Source organism: Molossus molossus, unplaced genomic scaffold (assembly GCF_014108415.1).
Source record: "Molossus molossus isolate mMolMol1 unplaced genomic scaffold, mMolMol1.p scaffold_m16_p_14, whole genome shotgun sequence".
Lineage (NCBI taxonomy): Eukaryota > Metazoa > Chordata > Mammalia > Chiroptera > Molossidae > Molossus > Molossus molossus.
In genome coordinates, this window is record NW_023425349.1 from 61059785 (window position 1) to 61083449 (window position 23665).

A 23665-nucleotide genomic window follows, 5' to 3' on the forward strand; every position below is an offset into this window, starting at 1 on the left:
CAAGGAAACTAGACTTTGCACAGCAGAAACAAGAGACAAGATGAGCTGAAGAAAGAGACAACTCTGTAGAACGTGAAGGTACTGGTCCAAGTCTTCCAATGGATATTGCTCTGTGCATTCCTGGGAGGCAGCTACGTGGAAACAGCCACAGAAAGAAGTCAATAGACAAACTTCTGGAGCTCTCACAGGGCAGGGAATCATGTTTCTACCCTCCAGGGTGTGAATGCAGACTGCTTCAGCCACTGTGAAAAACAGTAAGGAGTCTGTATTTCATGCCTCTTTAGCTCAATTTATATTTATAAGATACAGTTTTGTTCTTGCTTTGTTATTGTTATTGTTTATGTTGTTTATATTGCTCCTGCCTGATGAGACACCTGAGGTAGGGACCCAGGCAGGAAGTGAGGTCTGAGGAGATGCTCAGGGTAGATGACCTCACTTCCTGACGATGGAGCCCAACAGAACTTGGAACCCTGGTCTCCAGGCAGCGACCTTCTCTAACTGCCCCTACCCAGCTCACTTGGGTACAGACATTGGAGAGGACACAATGTTCTCTGGCTGTCTACCAGTGACCCGAGGTCGTGGCCTCAGAAGAGGCAGTGACGAGAGTAGGTTCCGTCGTGGCCGCCGCTGGACCTGGACTCCACCCCGGCGCCTGTGGCCCTTTTCAAGGCGGGACCTAGAGGTAACTCAGGGAGGCCCAGGAGGTTTTGTTCGGGCCCGGCCACCATTCTGATCCCACCTGACCAGCTCTAAGTCCCCTCCGTCTGTGAGGTGGTGTGTGTGTGTGTGTGTGTGTGTGTGTGTGTGTGTGTGAATGTGCAGAACGGGGTTCACATAGTAAGGGACTGTCCTCAGCAGGAACAGGTTGAGGGTGAAGAGGTCAGAAGCCTGGTGGGCAGGTCATGTTCACACCCAGGTCAAGGCTGGCTGGGTGGACTAGGAGTGTGGGCAGCACCCTCTGCCTGAGGTTTATCCCGAGCCCTGGAGGTGACTCTCATTTCCCCTGGGTGGAGGTCTGTGCAGACACAGGGCTGGGCCTGATCTGGGAGCAGAAGGTCCAGTGGGCAGAGGCAGCAGAGACTAGACCCAGGGCCGGGCTTGAGGCCTCCCGACCGACTGCCGGTCACTGTCTTTGCAGATTTCAACCCAGAACAAGGAGGATCGGCAGCTGGCCGATGAAGACCCTCACCCCACGTACACCAACGAGGGGCAGGTGAGCCTCACCATGGAGGGCCGGAGCAGGCCTGAAGTGAGTGAGGCCACCTGGGGGTCTGGGGATCCAGGGCTTGGCCAGGGTGGCATTCCTTCCCCAGAGCTGCCCAGCCTCTACAGGCCCCCAAACCCGAAGCTTCCCAGGCGCCACCCCACAATCCCGAAGCAGCCCAGGATGGGCACGAAGGTGAGATTTTTCACCTGCGACTTGGAGCTCGGTGCTGATGTTAAATGGACCCGGCCGGATGACCTGGAGCCCAAGGAGGCAGAGCCCAGGGGTGAGCAGGTGGGGGAGGTGTGGGGGTGGGATGGGGGGTGGAGGTACATGCGAGCTTATGGGGAGGGTTTGGTACCAGACACACAGAGCACCCCCAGAGGCTGGCCAAGAGCAAAGACCAGCCTCAGACCAGCCATCTGCTGGATTCCCAGGGGAGAGCACATCCTGTAGTGGGCCTTGGGCAGCGGCTGTGTTCTGTGTTTGTGGGGCATGTGGAAATGCAGGCACGTGGGTGATCTTTTCTCCTCTCACAACTCCAGCACCAGCCCAGGAGGCAGAGCCAGCTGTCGTCCGTCCCAGGGAGCCCGATGCAGGGACAGACCCGGAGGGGTGTCCAGTTCCAGAGGCCCTGCCGCCTCCAGCAGCCGCTGCAGCTGAGGCTCTGGAGCCGGGGCCGGCCTGGGCAGCCTCTCCTGACCTGGCTGAGGCGCCCCCACCCCTGGCTGAAGGACCCTCGCTGGGACCTACCCTGGTTCCTGCCTCAGAGGAAGGGCTCCCTTTGAAAATTTCCTCAGGCCCAGCTCCAGAGCAGCTGGCTGAGACTGCTTGCCATCGCCCATCAGGAAAACTTGTTTTACCCCACTTTGTTGACATTCTCCTTTTATTTTTTTTTATTTTTACATTTTGGGCTTCTCCATGGCGTGACTCAGTCATTTATTTTTTTGTCTTTATTTTTCAAGGTATTTTTGGGTCTTTTTCTTTTACTTTAGTCTTCTTTCTTCTTTTATGCTTCCTCTCTCCAAGATGTAATTAGTTGTAAGTAATAAATAAAAGTGATCATTTGTATTTTGAATTGTGTCATTCCTGAGCACAAAGGACACTCAGGACGCTGCGCAGGCACCACCACTGTCTAGTTGCAGAATGTCCATCACCCCAAAAGGAACCCTCCCCAAAGTACTCTCTCCCTACTCCTCCTGCCCTGGCAACCCCTGATCTGCTTCCTGTCTCTGCTCCTTCACCTGTTCTGGACACTTCCTAGGAATGGAATCTTCCATAGGTGCCGTTTTGTGTCTGCTCACACGCTTTTGTTTGTTTTCATCTGAAATAGCATTTTTGTTATTTAAAAGGGAAATCCCAGATGGATTAGAGATCAGATGTAAAAAAAGAGAAGCCCTTGAACTTGTAGAGACTTAGTGATACATACACACAGTGGAGTACTATGCAGCTGTAAGAAAGAAAGATCTCTTATCCTTTGAGACGACATGGAGGGACCTGGAAAGTGTCATCCTAAGTGAAACAAGCCAAGCAGAGTAAGACAAATATCACATGATCTCACTTGTTTGTAGAATATAACGAACATAACAGTCTGAGGAACGGGGTACTCCCAGAGATGTGGAAGTGGGGTATAGACTGACAATCCCCTAAAGAGGGTGTGGGGGGAGATAAACCACAGAACTTATATGCATGTATGTATGAACAATGGACATGGACAACAAAGGTGGGTACAGGGCATGGAGGGAGAGGAAGGGGGGAATCAGTGGGTGAACAAGGGGAAACATCTGTTACAAAAATAAATTAATTTAAAAAAGAGAGAGAAGCCCTTTAATAGATGTGAGCATGATCTGGAAGCCAGTCAGGCAAAGGCTGGCTTCTTCTGTGCCCTTAACAAAAATGAGGAAAATGCAGAAATCTGGAAAGACAAACAACAAACTGCAAAGCATTCTTCACAACCAAGGACAGAAAGATGTAACCTCCCTGTGGTGCAGCAAACTCTCAAAATTCGGTGTTTTCTAAAGGGACAAAGGGCAAACACAGGACTTCCGAGGAGGGGCAGTGCACACACCAGGACATGTCAGAGATGCCCGACCTCCCCATGGGGACACATGCACCGTAAACACTGGGGAGAGGGCTCTGTCTCATCACACTGGCAGCTTCTGGTCTGGTGGCGACCAGCCCTGTGGACAAAGTGTGGCAGCAGAGGCCGCCGCTGGTCCCCTGGAGAGAAGGGGAAGGGCCCCTCCTCTGGGAGAACAGTGTCAGGACCCGTCCAAGTTCCACAGGTGCCCACCTGCCCCTGGCAGAGCTCACCCATGGAGGTTGCCCCACAGGAATTCATGCACAATTGTTCAAAGATGTATTTTTGAGACCACCCATCAGAGCACTGATGAAATAGCCGGGAATTGGAAAAACCACTAATGTGCATGGAGAGGGGATGGGATCCACCAATGCTGGTCCACATGGATGAGTGAAGCTGAGCATTTGCTAAAGTGGGTGCAGGGTTCTCTGTGGGTGCATGGGAGACATGTGGACCAACACCCTGCATCCAAGGTCCCACCTATTAGACCCCATACATGTGATTTCAACAGGCAGACACACATATGTGAAAATGAGTCTCCCTGTGACAGAGACAAATAAACAGAATGAGAGAGACGGGGTCTGAGAGATGCCCACCAGCCCACACATGACGGTTACCTCTGGAGTGGGACTTGCAAAAGCTCTTATCTTCCTCTTGAGCCGATGTGTATAATGTAAGTATGACTTCGATGGTTCTAAAATTATTAAGTCGTATGTTCAATGTTATCCATTGATCACTCATTTATGGAGTAAAGTGTGCTACTTAGCTTTCAATTTTTAAAGAATTTATGACAAGAAATATAAAGGTTTGCTACAGTACAATAATGAATTATAAAGCAATTCAGAATCAATAAAGAGTACAGTCCTTCCAGGGATACTCACCATTCCAGTCCCTTCGCTGTGTGTGCACATGTGTGTGCCTGTGTTCCCATGCTGATGTGTGTACATGTGGGTGCCTGTGTTCCCATGCTGATGTGGGTACATGTGGGTGCCTGTGTTCGCATGCTGATGTGTGTACTCGTGGGTGCCTGTGTATATTTATGTGTGTGCATGTGCACTTGGGTGTGTTGGGTGGGAAGGATTCTTGTCATGTGTTCATCTAGCGATACAGGTCTTTCCCTAGGAGTGGACCCTGCCAGTCAGTCCTCTTCCTCCTGGCATTTTCTGTGTCCTCACACCAGAATTTCTGAGGCCCCTGCTGTGGAACATTAGCCATTTCCAATTTCTCACTCCCATCACCGTGCTGAAGAGAAATCTGGGTCCCTAAATCTTTGTTTAGGACATGTCTCTAGAAGTGGGGGTTCTTGGAGTAATGTAAACATGATTTAAGGTATTGGGGGCAATTCCCTACATCGGAGGTCACCTAGGCCACTTTGGGAAAGCAGGGGATCAGATAAGTGATTTGGAAGACAAGACAGCAGAGATTACCCATCAGGGCAGCAGAAAGATAAAATAATTTTTTTGAAAATGAGGATAGTTTAAGAAACCTTTGGGACAACATGAAGCATAAAAACATCCACATCATAGAAGAAGAGAGAGAGCAAGGAATTGAAGTCATATTTGAAAAAATAATGATTGAAAACTTTCCTAACCTGGTGAAGAAAAAAAAATACACAAGTCCAGGAGGATTAACTCAAAGAGGCCCACACAAAGACACCTCATAATTAAAATGGCAAAGGTTGAAGATAAAGAGAGAATCTTAAGAGCAGCAGAAGAAAGACAGTCTGTTACCTATAAGGGTGCTCCCCTAAGACTGTCAGTTTATTTCTTAACAGAAACATTTCAGGCCAGAAGGGATTGGCACAAAACATTCAAAGTCATGAAAAGCAAGGACCTACAACCAAGAATACTTTACCCAGCAAGGCTATCATTTAAAATGGAAGGAGAAATAAAGAGCTTCACAGACAAGAAAAAGCTAAAGGAGTTCCTTACCACCAAACCAGAATTAAAGGGTCTTCTATGAGAAGAAAAAAAAAAGTGGGGTGGGGGGGAATAACTTATAAAGAATAAAATTGCCATACATATGTAACTATCAATAATCGTTTTATATGCAAGTGGCTTGCCCTGCCGGTTTTGCTCAGTGGTTAGAGCATCGGCCCATGGACCAGAGAGTCCTGGGTTCAGTTCCCGCTAAGGGCACAATCTCAGTTGCAGTTTGTCCCTGGCCCTGGTTGAGGTTGTGTGGGTGGCAACCACTTGATGTGTCTCTGTCACGTCAATGTTTCTCTTTCTCTCTTCCTCCCTTTCTCCCTCCTGCTCTATCTGAAGATAAATGCAAAAATTTCCTCAGGTGAGTATAAACAAAAATAAATAAATAAATAAAAATAAATAAATGCAAGTGCTTAAGTGCTCCAACCACAAGACATAGGCTAGCTGAATGGATAAGAAAACAAGACCCTTTTATAGGCTGTTTTGACCCACTGTATAATGAAAGATAGACACAAATTAAAAATAAAGGGATGAAAAAGGATATTTCATAAAAATGGAAATTAAAAAGAAAACTGGGGTAGCAATTTATATATCAGACAATAAGAGTTTAAAACAAAGGCTATAATAAGAGGCAAAGAAGGACATTAGATAATGATAAAATGATCAATCCAACAAGAGGCTATAACCCTTGTAAACATTTATGCACCCAACACAAGAGCACCTAAGTACATAAAGCAAACTTTAATGGACATAGAGGAAGAGATGGACAGTAATACAGTTCCAGTAGGGGATTTTAACACCCCATTGATATCAATAGATAGATCTTCTAGACAGAAAATCAACAAGGGAACAGTGGCCTTACATGCCATAGTAGATCAGATGGATTTCATTGATAGCTTCAATATCCGTATTCTTAAACTGATAATTATTATTTTTCTAGAACAATACAGTTTCTGTGTGACACAGTAGACCACATGGATTGATCTAATATTTTCAGAGCATTTCACCCAAAGCAGCACGCTGTATATTTTTTTCAAGTGCACATAAAATATTTTCTAGGATAAACCACATGTTAGGACACAAAACAAGTCTCAATAAATTTAAGAAGGCTGAAACCCTGCCAAGCCTCGTCTTTGACAACAACAGTATAAAACCAGAAATCATTTACAAGAAGAAACTGAAAAACACACAAATACATGGAGGCAAAATAACATGTTGCTAAATTATAAATGGGTTAAAAATGAGATTAAGAAAGAAATTTAAAAAAATACCTTAGGTAAATAAAAATGAAAACTAAATAACACAAAATCTGTGGGACTTGGCAAAAAGCAGTCCTAAGTGTGAAGTTCATAGCAAGATAGGTCTACCTAAAGAAGAAAGAGAAATTTCATATAAACAATCTAGTTTTACGTGTAAAGGAACTAGAAAAAGAACAACAAAACCCTATGTGGTAGAAGGAAGGAAATAATAAGGGTTGGAGCAGAAATAAATAAAATAGAATTTTAAAAAAATTATAAAAATTCAAGGAAACCAAGAGTCAATTCTTTAATAAGATAAACATGATTAATAAACCTTTAATCAGACTCATAAAGAAAGAGGACCCATATAAATAAAATCAGAAATGAAAGAAGAGAAGTAACAACTCACACCACAGAAAAACAAAGGATTATAAGAAAATATTACCAATAACTCTATACCAACAGATTGGACTACCTGGAAGAAATTGATAAATTCTTAGAAATAATCAATCTTCCAAAGTTGAATTAAGAAAAACCAAAAAATCTGAACAGACCAATTACAACTAATGAAATCAAAGTAGTCATCAGAAAATCCCTCAGGAAATAAAAGCCCTGGACTGGATGGCTCCACAGGTGAATTTTACCAAACAGCAAAGAAGAACCAGCACCTGTCCTTCTCAAACTATTCCAACAAATTCAAGAGGAGGGAAGACCCACAGATCATTTTATGAGGCCAGCATTATCCTAATTCCAAAACCAGATAAAGACACCACAAAGAAAGAAAATTATAAGCCAATATCTCTAACGAACATAGATGCAAAAATCCTCAGCTAAATATTAGCAAACTGAATCCAGCAATACATTAAAAAGATTATTCACCATGGTGAAGTGGGATATATTTTGGGGAAGTACATACAAATCAACTAACATTACATAAACAAAATGAAAGATAAAAATTACATGATCATATCAATAGATGCAGAAAAAGCATTTGCCAAAATCTAGCACCCACTTATGATAAAACTTAGCAAAGTGGGGCTGGAGGGAATATAACTCAACGTAATAAAGGTCATATATGACAAACCTATAGCCAACATGATACTCAAAGGGGGAAAACTAAAAGCAGATATTTAGTTTTGACTCACGCAACAACAAAGATAGTGAGTGACACATAGTAAGTAGGTCATCCAGCATATTGAATAAATGGATAAAAGGAATTTTAAGGTAAGGCATAGCTCCTAACCTGATGTTTCTGAAACTAGTAAGTGTTCAATAAATGGTAATTACTAATAGTATAAACTACAACATAACCTAGTTCACTGTAGAGATTTAGGTGCTACCAAAATTTTGTAACTATAGTGATACCAAAAGTTGTGCAATGTCAACATGTGCTTGAAAATATCACTTGCATGCAGTTCTAATGAAGGCCTGGAACACTACCTAGATGCAGAAATCATCAAAAACTTAGAGCTGATTTCCATAATAATAAGCTTTCTAAAAACCATGTAAAATAAAGAAATAGTTTTGATTAAAACAATTTTAACATCCAAAGAAAATTGAATTTGTAAAAAGCATTTAACATAGAAAATAATTCTTTTAAAGTATGCTACAGAATTAACTTTAAACTGTAGGCTCAAACTAAATTTTAGACATTTCAATGGAACCAGTTTATCACATGTACTCTTCTTGAGCAATTATTTTAACTGGAATATATTATGTGACTATGCCTAAGATGCACTGTGGAAATAAAACACCTTTGTGTCCTGTGCTATGTTAATCATGAACTTATTTTTCAGGATGAATTCAGTAATTCTGATTACTTTTTTTGATATGCTGTTTCCTGGAACTAAAACGAGGACTTTGGAACCACCTGGAGAGATAAGTAGAGCAAAAAAAAATTTTTTTTCTTTCTCTTTCTTCCACCAAAATTACTCACCTAATGAAATAAAAATTTGGAAAACATCACTCTATTCCATTCCACTAGCTTCAATCACTACAACCACCCAAATAATTTCAGATGGGTCTAGCTTCCCAGACAATCTCCGGGTGAAAACTCCATGTGGTCCTGGAGACTGCACACAGACGGTGAGATGAAGGAGCACAGCCCACTGAGAACACATGTCCTTCAGCTAGAGCTCTTTCCTCCAAGGGCCCCAAAAGGCAGGGCAAATCAATGTTTCCTTCAGCTGTGTTGCCATAATTTTTATTTGTTTACATGTCACAAACCTCTAAGAAGATTTCGGCTATTTCATTTTTCTGTGCAAACTTTCTGAAGAAAACTCAAGAGCACGTTGTCCGTTATTGTTCATGATCCTTCCCACAGTCCCCTTAACCTTGTATGGTTTGACCCTGTGCCTATTTTTCTGGGCTCAGTTACCTCTTTACCTTTGTACTCTAGCCACACTGGGTTTTTTCCATTCCTAAAATTCATTCTGCTCTGTCCCCCGTATAACCTCTTTGCATATGGTGAGGTGAGGTAGCTAAATGCTAGAACAGTTCTCCAGGTTGTGTTCCTCCTCTGAACTACATTCAGGAAAAGACACTGTAGTCCAGAAAATGTCTTTATTCATATGGATTATATGTAAATGCAAACCATTTCCCGCCACTTAGTTTCAGGCATAAAATCACTTTAAATTTGCTAACCAGAGACAGAAAACGTAAATCACAATTAATGGACTTTAATAAACAAATAAAACAAAATGGAGATCCTTTATTATAGAGAATATATGCCATAATCTTTGGTTGAGATAGGAAAAAAAAAAAAAAACTAAGTTAACTGAAAATTAAAATGAATTTTGTATGCATACTCTGTTTTAAGAAACAAAATTTACTCAGGAAATCTAAAATAACTCCTCAATGCTTTTAAAAGTGTGTTTCAGTCTGACAATCAGAACGGAATTATAAAATAAAAATAAGAAGGAAGATGGTCTGACCCAGATGAAGGGAGAGATTGTTCTTAAAAGATAGGCTAAGGGTAAGCTAAAATATCTGAAATGAAAGAAAGGGCATGCCAAAATCAAATATATCAATGAAAGGGTTTTATAGAGGGAAAAGGTTTTAATTTTTATTAGATTAAAATTTTACTTATACTCAAATAAATCTAACGAAGGAAGGCAAGGTTGCAGTAAGATATTAAACTATCGTCCAGCCGGTGTGGCTCTGTGGTTGAGCATCAACCCATGCACCAAGAGGTTGCCAGTTTGATTCCTGGTCAGGACACATGCCCGGGTTGTGGGCACAATCCCCAATGGAGCGTGCAGAAGGCAGCCAATCGATGTTCTCTCTCCCTCTCATTTCCTCTCTCTCTAAAATCAATAATAAAAAAAGATATTATCTTTTTCAGAGAAACCATATGCTGATCTATCAGGGGGCAGATCTTCAGGTAGAGTCAATAATTAGTACTATTGGTGAACTACCTTTTCAAGACAGATCAATAGACCACATTACATCTGAAAGTCTGGATGGAATTGAGAAGAAAACACCAGTAAGATCATATAGAATACTTAAAATTTTGTAAGGTGCGAGTTCCATTAATTTGTATTCTCTAAATTGGCATAATTTATTTTTTTCTTCTTATTAAATTTATTGAGGTGACACTGGTTAACAAGATTATACAGGTTTAAGGTGCATAGTTCTACAACATATAATCTGTACACTGTATTGTGTGTTCACCATCCCAAGTCAAGTCTCCATCCATTTATTCCCCCCATACCCTTCTCCACCTCCCACAACAGCAATCACCACACTGTTGTCACTCTCCATGAGTTTTTTCTTTCTCTCACTCTCTTTTTTTGCTTAATCCCTCTACCTCTTTCATTCTGCACCACACTAAAAGCTGTCAGCCTGTTCTCTATTTATGACTCTGTCTCTATTTTGCTTGTTAGTTCATTTTGTTCATTAGATTCCATAAATGAGTAACATCATATGGCACGTATACTTCTCTGACTAGCTTATTTCACTCTGGGTCCATCCATCGTGATCTTACCCTAAAGGGTAAGATCTCCTCCTTTTATTTTATGGCTGAGTAGTATTCCATGTGTAAATGTACCACAGCTTTTTTATTTACTCATCTACTACTGATGGACAGTTGAGCAGCTTCTAAATCTTGGCTGTTGAAAATAATGCTGCCATGAACAAAGGAGTACATATATTCACTTGAGTTAGTGTTCTGGATTTCTTCGAATAAATTCCCAAGATTGGGATTGTTGGGTCATAAGGCAGTTCCATTTTTAATTTTCTGAGATAACTCCATTCTGTTTTCCATGGTGGCTGCACCAGTCTGCATTCCCACCATCAGTGCACGAGGGTTCCCTTTTCTCCACATCCCCACCAACACTTGTTTGTTGATTTATTGATGATAGTCATTCTAACAGGTTTGAGGTGATATCTCATAGTGGTTTTAATTTGAATTTCTCTGATGATGCAATGCATTTCCCTGATTACTGTAGCCTTGTAGTTTAGCTTGATATTAGGTGGCATAATTCCTCCAACTTTGTTTTTCTTTCTCAAGATTGCTGTGGCTATTTGGGAGTATTTGTGGTTCCATACAATTTTTTGGATTATTTACTCTGGTTTTGTAAAATAAGTCATTAGAATTTTGTTAGGAATTGCATTGAATCTATAGATTCCTTGGGATAGTATGGGCATTTTTATGATGCTATTTCTTCCTGTCCATGAACATGGTATATGCTTCCACTTATTTGTATTTTATTCAATTCTTTCCTTGAGTGTCTTTTCTGAGGACAGGTCTTTTACCTCCTTGGTTAAATGTATTTCTATGTATTTTTTCTTTTTGAAGCAATTGTGAATGGGATTGTTTTCTCAGTTTCCCTTTCAGATATATTAAGAGAAAAAGAAGGACACTACATAATGATGAAAGGAGCAATCTAACAAGAGGATATAACCATTGTAAACATTTATGCATCCAACATAGGAGCATCTAAATATGTTAAGTAAATCTTGATGAATATAAAGAGAGAGATTGATAATATACAGTCATAGTAGGGGATTTTAACACTTGATTGACATTAATAGATAGATCTTCCAGACAGAAAATTAACAAGGAAATGGTGGCCTTCAATTACATACTATATTAGGTGGATTTAACTGATATCTGCAGAGCATTCCACTCCAAAGCAGTAGAATATACATTACTTTCAAGTACACATGTAACATTTTCTAGGATAGACCACATGTAAGGGCACAAAATAAATCCCAATAAATATAAGAAGACCAAAACATATTAAGCATCTTCTTTGACCATAATAGTTTAAAATTAGAAATCCATCACAAGAAAAAGACTGAAAAACACACAGGGACATGAAGGCTTAACAAGATCTTACTCAACAATGAATGGATTAACAATGAGATCAAGGAAGAAATGAAAGGAAACTAGGAATTTTCCCTAAGAAGCCTGAAACCCCAATCAGAAAGAATATATGTACCACCATGTTCATAGCAGCACTATTTACAATAGCTAAGATCTGGAAACAGCCTCAATGTGCATCAGTAGAGGAACTGATAAAAAAGCTGTGGTACATATACACAATGGAGTATTATGCAGCTGTAAGAAAGAAAGATCTCTTATCCTTTTAGACAACATGGAGGGACCTGGAAAGTATTATCCTTCACTTAGGAAGTGAAACAAGCCAAGCAGAGTAAGACAAATATCACATGATCTCACTTATTTGTGGAATATAACGAACGTAACAGTATGAGGAATGGGGTAGTCCCAGAGACGTGGAAGTGGGGTACAGACTGACAATCCCCAGAAGAAGGGGTGGTGGGGGAGAGATAAACCACAGGACTTATATGCATGTATGCATGAACAATGGACATGGACAACAAAGCTGGGGACAGGGCGGGGAGGGAGGAGGAAGGGAGAATCAGTGAGGGAAATAAACATCTGTAACAAAAATAAATAAATTAATTAACAACAAATAAAATAAAAAAAACTTAAAAGAAATGAAAATGAGAATTCAAAAATCTATGGGGCACAGCAGAAACAGTCCTAAGAGGAAAATTTACAGCATTGCAGGTTTTTCTCAAGAAATGAGAAAAATCTCCAACAAGCAATCTAACTTTACTTAAAAGAACTAAAAAAAGAACTACAAGCAAATCCCACAGTGAGTAGGAGAAAGGAAATAATAAAGAACAGAGCAGAAATTAATGAACTATAGTCTAAAAAATAATAATTGATATAGAGCAGAGATTATAATAGACTGATGTTCCCTTAAAGTTCATTTTAACCAAGTCACCTAAAATTTAACTGTTAGATGTTGCTAGAAAAAGTAATATGAGTTCAAGATATTGTGATTTTTAAATATATTTTATTAAATACCAATTCTGGTACAAATATTTTTGTTTTGGTAAATATACATAACATAAAATTTACCATTTTAAAGTGTAAAATCCAGAGGTATTTAGAATACTCATGGTGTTGTGAAAACCATCACTTCTATCTAGCTTTAAAACATTTTTATCACCCCTAAAAGAAAGCACCTACCCATTAATTCCCCATTCTCTCTTTCCTCCTATCCCTGCAACCAATAGTCTGTTTTTGTCTCTATACATTTGTCTCTACCAGATATTTCTTATAAATGAAATCATATAATATGTAGCCTTTTGTGTCTGGCTTAATTTATTTACTATAAAGTTTTCAAGGTTCATACACATTGTACATGTCCTAGTACTTCATTATTTTTATGACTGATAACATTCCTATATATTATGTCACAATTTGTTTATCAATTCATTATTTGTTGAGTTTTAAGTTTTTTCTACTTTTTGGCTATTTTGAACTGTTCTTCTATAAACAGTCATGCACAAGTTTTTGTTTGAACACTTGTTTTCAGTTATTTTGGTTGATATCTGAGTGAAAGTGCTAGATTCAATAGTAATTCTATGTTTAATTTACTAATCAAAATCTTTTTAAATATGAAGTATTTTTTTGTTGCTTTGATATCACAGCTAGTGAGGTAGGTAGAAATTGTACATATATAGATACATGCAAATAATACCTCATATACAAATATATAATTGATATATATATATAGTATAGAGACATATATATATATATATACATATATTATATAATATATTCTGTAAAATATCTATGTTAATAGCAAGATGTCCCAATAATATGCTTTATTAACCATTTATGCTGATGATCAGATTTTGTATTAAGCACATAAGGATATGGACATAAATAAGGAAAAGTATTGTATGTGGTTCTTGCCTTAATAAACTTAAAATATAAGTGAGTATAGAAAAAAATACAGGAGCCTGGTTGGGTGATGCAGTTATTTGGAAAATCGTCCCATACACCAAAATGCTATGGGTTCAATTCCACATCAGGTCACATACCACCTAAGTTTCAAGTTGATTCCCAGTTGGGGATGTGCAAGAGGCAACCAATTGATGTTTCTCACATTCACGATTCTCTCTCTTCCTCTTTCTTTCTCTCTCTCCCCCTCCTTCTCTCTCTCTAAAATCAATAAACATATCCTCAGGTGAGGATTAAAAAAGTACAAGAGAGCTAGGGAAAAACACAAGATGAGCATGATTCATATCAGGGGTGGGTAAAGAACTCTTATTTGTTTGGACTTCAAAGACAAAGTCTGTGTGGTATATGAAATCTAAAGACACTTACATGAAGGAAGAAACTGTACCATTCTATTGTTGAGTTTCAAAAAAATAAAATAAATAAATAAACCAAGACCTGGGACAAGTGAAAGCTGGATTGGTTCAGAGCCCGAAAGTAAACTGTAACAACGGGTCCTTACTGAAACTAGATCCAAACTGGCATCCTGCCGACCCCCTCTGAAACTGTGACCTGGCCTTTCTAAATGCTAGTCTTCACATGGACTTGAGGTTTGGAAGCACAGATGGAGTAGTGGCTGAAAGATTCTTCCGAGACTGACAAGCCATATTTCCTTGAGAATTCAGCAAAGCTCCATGAAGAGGTTTTCCAACCTGTTGCAGCTTTGGTCCTGTGCTGTTATTCCCCATGAACATGGGAGAGAATATTAGAGTAGGTTGTGTGATTCAGGTCATTTTACAGCAGGTAGAGTTGAAACTCACAGTGAATGGAATTCATATAAGCCTTTCATCTCAAACTTGCATCCCCATATTCTATCCCAGAAGTGAGTACATATCAGGGCTCTTAAAGCAATCACGGAAAATGGTACTTAGAACTGTATAATTGACTGTAAAATAATTTGGGACACTTTATATAAGTAACTGCTTAGGAACTCACAAATCTCTGTTGAAATGAAAACTGTGTGGCTATTTAAATGTTTTGGTTTTACTACATTATCCACTTCAGTTGTTTAATAACTATCAAATGAAAACAGTGATGAAGAACTTCAAAGAGGTGGTCAGCTCCTCTGTCTTGCTTTATGACTACGAACTCTGACATGGGTATATAATAAATAGGTAGTATGAATAAGCAACTTGTGCATATACGGATTGTAGTGTTATTACTTCTTTACATTTTTCTTTCTCCTGATAGAATGAAGGTTCCTTAAGAAGGGCCTATGCCTTATCCTTTTTTAAATATTTACTTACTTACTTACTTACTTACTTATGTTTTCATTAATTTTTTTTACAGAGAGAGAGGCAGGAAGAGATAGAAACATCGATGTCAGAGAGAAACATCAGTTGGCTGCCTCCTACACGTCCCCTACTGGGGATCGAGCCTGCAACCCAGGCATGTGCCTTGACAGGGAATCAAACCAGGACCTCTCAGTCCATGGGACAACTCTCAGTCCACTGAGCCACACCAGCTGGGCCCTTATTTATTTTGTAAAATCCCAAACACTCAATAGTAGTTCATTCGACTAGCAACAGATAAATGACTAATTGTGAAAGAGTGAATTAAGACACAATTTCTAATTTTCTTAATGATTCCCAGAGATGACTTTCAGATAGTCTCTATCTAAACATTTCTTTCCATTTTCAGATAACACACTGTCTATAATGAGTTCATTCATATTATATTGATATTAGTCTTTTATCAGAATGATCAAAGAAATGCCTTGATTAACTCTTATTGTGCCAGTTTTTCTGTTCTGAATTTCATGCTCTGGGTATTTTATTTTGTTTTGTTGTTGCCTGTTTCAATTTTTTTTTCATTCTAATTAATGTTTCTCATTTAAAAATATATTATTCGGGTCATGTTTTCCTTTGAACAAAATAAATAACATATGTAATCTTCAGATTTTACAAAAATGGTGGCTTTAAACAACTTAATTCCATTTAATTTGCCATATCAAATTCAATTTTCCTTTGTTTCTTTGCCTTTATAAATTCAGCTTAATATCAAGATGATGTGATCCCTCATTCACTAATCATAAAAATTTATGAATACCATATCTGAACTCTGACCAAATTATGATATTTATTTTGCCTTAATAATTACGTATGTGTGCTTTGCGGGGTGGGGGGGAGGTGAGTGGGGGGAATACAATAGAAGGAAGAATGCAAACTGATCCAGAATAATTTTTCTTAATTAATGTATCTGGAAAAAATTAAAGTGCACTTGTCTATGCTCATCTCTTTTGTAAAATGTATTTAAGATGAGACTTGATTCATGATAAATGAGTCTTCTCTAAAATGTGTCAAACTCATAACTTTTATCAAAATGGTGATAAAATTGCTGAATAAAACCACTGTGTAACTAGAAAGAAAACACGGGCACATGCACACACACACACACACACTAAACATATTAATTGAATAGCCATAAAATCATAGTTTAAGCCAACACAGACTTTAAAACAAGAAGCAAAAGGCAGTTCCTTCATAAATCACCGATCTCATACATCTTGTTGCTATGTGAGTTGTTTTGCCTAGTGAGGAGGATCATTCTGACATCTACAACTTGTTAATGTTTCTCTATATACAGAAATGACTAAAATATTGTAGGGTATTCTTATGACATGTTTGGCACTTTAACGGTATCATTTATATGATACTAAAAGAATGGGGATGCAGTAAAATAGTTATATTTTCTTTATTTACCAAAATTGTGCATTCTCATTTGGCTTTATTTAGATAGGTAAAATCATCTCATTTCCTAACCATGAACTGCTTCAAAACTCAAGTGGGCAATAGAGGGTAAGAGAGATCAAGAGATAATATTCATTGACAAAGGGATTCACAGTTTAATACGATGGTTATGTCTTACATAAGAAATTTGCATTGTATATCTATTACATGCATAATATGTAAATATTATAAACATGTGTACTATACGTATTACTTACGTTACATATAAATATACCCAACCTGATATATATATCAGGTTAGCTAGGGACACGTGCTCTATTTTAAATATTGGTCCTAAATAACACTGCAAGACATTTCACTTTATATGCTATCTGAGTTTTTTCCTGGAGCAATACTTTTGAGTTTGTTGCCTAAAGAAAAAATTGAGATATGCATTCCTACTCAAATAATAGTTAAAAAATAGGTAGAAGACAGTGTCTGTAAATCCCCTGAAACCTTTCTGCTGTCCTTATTTTGGAGCATGCTTAGTTATCTGTGTCTTCCTTACCATTTTTATTTTTGTCTTTAGAGCAAAGAATCAGTATGTATGATATTGTCTTTAATGTTTGGCTACACTCCAGTTCCCTTCTCCATTCAAGGCCAAAACAGCTGCTTATTTATGCAACAAATGTTCGCTGGGTGCCTCCTGTCGGTCCAGGTACGGAGATGCAACTGTAGATATGATGAACAAAGTCCCCCTCATGAACTAAGGAGAGACAAGGAACTGGTGAGATATAAGCGGCAGCATCTATCAACATAGAAAATAGGTATTTTCTTAGTTTCAAATGGCCAATTTGTACATATGCAATCGTCTGGACTGCTCTGTGTACTTAAGCTCAGGCTAGGAATGGACTCCTTTCTGCCCACACAAATGGGACTCAGACATTCGTTTTTGGAAAACTTTATTGAGGATGTAAGAAATCTTCTACCTGTTTTTGCTTTCAGGTACAAGTAAAAGTATTTTGGATGCTGTGGATTAGAGAACGTCAAGTTTTAAACTATCCAGAAATTGCCCTAGCCGGTTTGGCATGGCTCGCGGTCTGGAGAGATCTGGGTTCGGTTCCCGCTAAGGGCACGTACCTCGGTTGCAGTTTGTCCCTGGCCCCATTTGGGGTCGTGTGGGTGGCAACCACTTGATGTGTCTCTCTCACATCGATGTTTCTCTCTCTCTCTTCCTCCTTCTCTCCCTCTCGCTCTATGAATGCAAAAAGTGTCCTCAGGTAAGGATTAAAACATAACTAACTAAATAAATAAATAAATAAACTATCCATAAGTGTTAAAATCTACTTAATGCTCTAAAAAGATTGTATAATATTTGAAATTCAATTGACAGGCTCTAAACCTATTTTTGTCCTTAATTTGTATGTCAGTTTTTGGTTTGAAATTAGTGTAGAAAAAACAAATGCCCAGCAAATAAAGCTCAGAACATCATCACTGTGATCCTCACTGTGTGGCTAGAACACTGCTTCCCAGGGGCGGGCTTTGAAGATCCTATACAGATACGTTTGAAAAAATAGATTTATTTTTAAAAAGCAACAAACATAGTAAAATATATATTTTTTCTTTTACAGTATAAACTCTTTAAACACTCATAGCTATATGTTTATATGTTTATTTTATCAGAGTTAAATATGCTGAGTAAAAAAAAAAAAAAAAAAAAGAGCCCACATTAATGAGCCTGAAAGTGCTTAAGGAAACCATTTCAGAAGGGATTTCCTTTCCATGTAGTCACCAACCAAGAGCAGAGTTGAACTGTGTGCGGGCTGGAGGAAGAGTGAGAGAGGTGAGGAAGAATAGTGATTCTGAGTCCTCCAAGTTCACAAAAAGCTTTTCCCCCCTATAACATCCTCTATTTGAACGTGCCTGTTCCGCTGTCCCTAGGAAAACTCGTGTTCCTAGCCAAGAGAGTGAATGCTATATCAATATAAATCTTCAGCCATACATAGATTTTGCTGATCTGATAATTAGGAACAAGAATACTGGTTAGACATGCACTATTTCTGTTTCTTGCTTCCTAAGAGATATCAAGATAATTGCTTTTTGTGCTTCAGTAATATTCTATGCATAATATTTCACTTGCTGCATTATTTTATAATTAACTATTTCTATTTCTGTATGTGCCTCCCTGCTAGAAGACAGAGATTCTGTCCCTTTTTTTTTTTTTTTTTAAAGGACAGGACTTCCATATGTCTTTCTGTTCCCTGTACCTATCTTAGTGCTTTGTGGAAGGTTGGCACACGATATAAATGAGTATTTGTTGGCAGGTTAGCCTTCTCTACATTGTATTTTTTTTCTTTTCTTTAAAGACGTTCTAGTTAAAGGGCAAGAATTACTCATTAATAATTTGCCTGAGAAATAAAGTCTTTGGATGGCATAACTAATGAATCATAATATTTATGATTCTGTTGAAAGCTTATCAACCCTTTTCAAATTTTAAATTACCACCTGAAATGGGAAAATGACCAGTTGAATATTATCAAACCCACTGGACTGGATAGAGCAATAATGTCAGCACCTTTGCCCACGTGCACAGCCTGGAAGTGTTGGAAGGTAAGCAGCGCCTTCATCATTCTGGCATTCTATTTCAGTCTAAGTCTACATCGGAAGCCTGCCAGGGCTCAGCGCTGATAACAAAGCACTATCGCTTTTCAAAGTGACAGAGCACAGTGACATATCAACACTAGGACTTAAACGAAAAGCCCCTTCTAATTTAACTGGGAATCTGCTGAAGCTGTATTCAGCCTAGCACTCTTGTTTTCAATTAAAACTTTCTTGTAGCAAGAGAAAAGTTTGGCATATCTTTTCCCTTTTTGGGGTTGTTATGGAATTAAGTAGAAAGAACAGTATAATGTAGAGTACAAATGGCCCAGTAACAGCTCATATCAGTCCTTTTCACCTACTAATTGCAATTCCTGTGGTTCAATGAAAGTTTTATCTGTAATTCATGTTGCTAAAAGATTCTTTTCTCTCTACCACTGTTCTTCAAGGAATGTTTTTCTCATACATACAGTGCATGTGGCAGCAAATGGGACATAATGTATCAATTACTGAGTACCTGCTACATGCCAGGCACTATCAGTAGGAAGCTGGGGGCAGGTGATTCTTAGCTGTGCTATTCTATGTAATTCCTATTAAGGTATATGATGCAGATATGACTAGTTCATATTTTGTTTATATAGGAAAAGAAACTTATAATCAAAGAAATTAAGTAACTTCTGTATATTCACATACCTAGTAAGTAATCGAGTTTGAATATAACTATATATCAAGTACCATTAGTCTTGTGTATTACCTACACATATTGCTAAAATTTGGGAGTGGAGAATTATGGTAACATTAACACACTGACATAATTAAACTTTTTTTTTTTTTTTTTTTTATCCTCACCCGAGGACATTTTCCCATTTTTTTGTTCAGGTAGAGTGGGAAAGAGGAACAGAGAGAGAGAGAGAGAAACATCGATGTGAAAGGGACACATCAAGTGGCTGCCACCCACACGACCGACCAGGGCCGGGGACAAACTGCAACCGAGGTACGCGCCCTTAGTGGGAACCGAACCCGGGTCTCTCAGGACTGCAGGTCGATGCTCTAACCGCAGAGCCAAACCGGCCGGGGCTAAACTTTTTTTTTTTTTAATTTGACACTTCCAACTTTCACGGTCCTTAAATGGATTTCTTGAAACACTTTGCCAACAGTGTTCCTTTGAGTTCTAAACTAGTCCAGAACAATTTTGCAAACTGCAAATTTTGAATAAAAAATCTATGGCACATTTTAGAACCTGTTGCTGAGAGATGCCTGTGTCTGTTCTTACTTTAGGCATGGTTCAACATAACTCTATTACCTGCACAGATGTGTTAGGGTATGTTCAGGTATTACCGGTGTCCTCTTTAGGCTGCCCTGTGACAGATATTTCTCTCAAAACTACCACCACCACCAACAACAACAAACACCTTTGCTTTTCTTAAATAATTGATATTTAAAAACTATATATCTCAGAGATATGGCAAAACCCTCTCATTTCTGCTTCAGCCACTAATAATCTTAAGGCCAAGTAGAGTAACCATTTTTATAACCTTCTAGAATGTGTTTATAATTCTTAACTTTATCTTTAGGTTGATTTTAATAATTTAAAAATGTATCTGTGTATAATTCATTTATCCTCATTTATTATATGCTATTATGTATATGCCTGTATTTGTATCATTGTATTTATGATTTTTGATAAAGACATGAGTTATCCATAAAAAAACAAACAAACAAAACTAAACAGAATCTGGACTGGAGACATAGGAAGAGTGTGGGCCAGACTTAAAGATTCATTTTTTTACACCATTAGATTATAATCAGAGCATCTTTTGAAGTGTGTCCTCATATTTGTGGGTGGCGTTTCAAATCATTAAACTGCAACATTGGGTTTTCAGATTGCCATCAGTGAAAGAATAGACTACCCTCCTTCAGGGGATAAAGCCCTCATTACTGTTGATATACAATAATTTTAGTCAAACATATGAACACACCACCATCTAATATTTTGGAAGGAACATTTCCCTTTAGGGATAAAACAAGTTTCTGTCTATTTGCCTCCGAGACAACTATTAAGTACTAGACACGTGCGCGCACACACACACGGCTTATGCTGCCCCCTTCATGCTCAGAACACATTTTTCTTCAAGAAACTATTTCAGTGGATTGGCTCCACATCAAATTCCTATCTTCTTAAAATGGCAAGAGTCAGTCTGCCATCACTTGATTGATTAAAACTTGGACCAAAGAAGGGCAACCATATGGTACCAGACTCAAAGATACTCTGTTGCAAACTGGAGAATCTGAAATCAGCAGATGCCGAGAAGCAGAATGCATAGTGATGTATGAATTAATACAGGCAGACAGGAATAAAAATATTGATGCACTTTTAAATTGATATTGATACGTGTATGTCAGTGAACAGTTACAGAACCATTCCCATGTCCAAAACAAATGTTCTATAAAAAGAACTTCTGTTTAAAAAAAAAGAATCAACTAGAGTGAAATATACATTTAAATGCATGCTCTTTTTTATTTCTTTTGAAACATAGTAACCAGACTGCATCACAGATGCCATATAAGTAAATAATTCAATCACTCAGCAAACACTTACTGAATGCTTCCCAGTGCCAAATACTGTCCTAGGCTCTGATGATAGGGCCACAAGTCAGTCAGCTATGTTACTGTTATGAAACGTAGGTTCAGCATGGGGAACAGAATACAAAATAATTTAATCCACAAGATAAGTACTATGAAGCAAACAATACAGATGATGTAATAAAATAGTGACAGGAAGAGGAAAAGGTTAGTTGAGGCGAAGTACTCAAAGTGACACATTTTTTTGGAGACCTGAATGGGAGAAGTCAGTTATAAGAAGATATGAGGACAAAATATTCCCTGCAGAATCCATCACCAGCAGGTACGAATGCCCCAAAGTGGGAATACGCTTAGCATGTTTGAATGCAGAAGGAAAGCTTCTGTAGCTTGATGCGTGAGTGGAAAGAAGGAGGTGGTAGAGGAAAAGAGGAAAGACATCTTTATTTTTCTTGTTAATACTCACCCAAGGATATGCTTTCATTGATTTTTAGATAGAGTGGAAGAGAGGGAGGGAGAGAGAAAGATTGAGAAACATCAGTGTGAGAGAGACGCGTCCATTGGTTGCCTCCTGCAGGAGCCTTGACCAGGACCAGGGATCAAACCTGCAACGCAGGTATGTGCCTTTGACCGGGAATCAAACCTGAGACAAACACACTCTAACCTGAGCCAAACCGTCCAGGGTAAGGAGGAAAGACATCCAGACATGACTGAAAGCTTTAGCTGCAAATTGCTCTTGTCCCTTGTACCTTCTTGTACAAGCAATACTCATCTGGGCTTATGTTTCTCATAGGTCATGAGCTGATCTTTGGAGTTCCTCCAGTTCTAAAATATTCTCTTAAAATAATTTTTTGTTGTTTTTTGAGCTCTAGTTATGCTTTGGTAGTTTATTCCTATTAACTATTTCTGGCATTTAGAAATACACAGTTGGCAACTAAGGGGTTAAAGCATCCATCTGTGTTAATAGTGCACTAAATTTTTTAAGCAATGGATAAAAATGTATTTGGAAAATCAGTTCTCCCAAAGTGCTCATTGCCATTAGCTGGGAGTGTTGTCCATTTTTGGCAATTGCATTGAACTCTTTTCAGATGTTAGGATGCTACTTAGTGAATTGCTGCTTTGCTTCAGTGGATATGAAAAGCATTTCCACTTAGCTAAACTCAAAGCACATATAGAACATAGAAACCAATCCACATTTAGGAATCTATTTTTTACATCTATGGTTTCCAGCCTTTTCCCAAATGTCACATCATTCTCATCTACATCCTCATTAGTGATATTCCTCAAGATGGAATGGGTAGTACCCCCACAAAGACATGTGCATAATTTGCTGTCCTTTTTTTGGATGATATTCATCCTGGGGGACCGTGCCCCCTGTTTATTCTCCTGCTCCAAGAATCTACCACTTAAAGTTATTAATTATACTAAATAAGATTCACTAAGTTAAAACAAGTTCTTATTTTCTGCTATGGCACAAATAGCTCTGTTTTTTTATGACTTTGGCCACTTACTATTTTATCATTAGGCTAGTATCTCTCAGCCAGCAGTTTGCAACATCATCAGATGAAACATTATCAGATGAGAGATGTGTGTCTAACATATATTTAACATAGTCTTATTGTGTGCACACTGAGTGCTGGGCACTGGGTTTGGTGCTGGGGATATAACTATGAAGTGGAGAAGGATACATTCTACCGTGTGGAGCTCATGGCCTTGGATGTGTGTGTCTGTGGAGTTATGGAGAGTGCTATACGAAGAGGTTAACAGTCAACTGTACTGTCGTGATAATGTCTATACTAGAGAAAGCTCCCAGTCAAATAGCACCAAGGAATAGTACCGAGTACACACTTAAATAAGCAGAGGCCCTCCAAAACCTGGGGTGCCTAGATAACAATTGAGAAAAAAGTATCAATTAGGTAGATAAAGTGGGACATGAGAGAAGAGATTCCCAGTTAGAATATATTTTTTTAAGTTTGGTGGAAAAAAATAAGGAATATTGGCTTATTTGTATTATATTAGCTGCATTTATAGGCCTGATAGAAGAAAG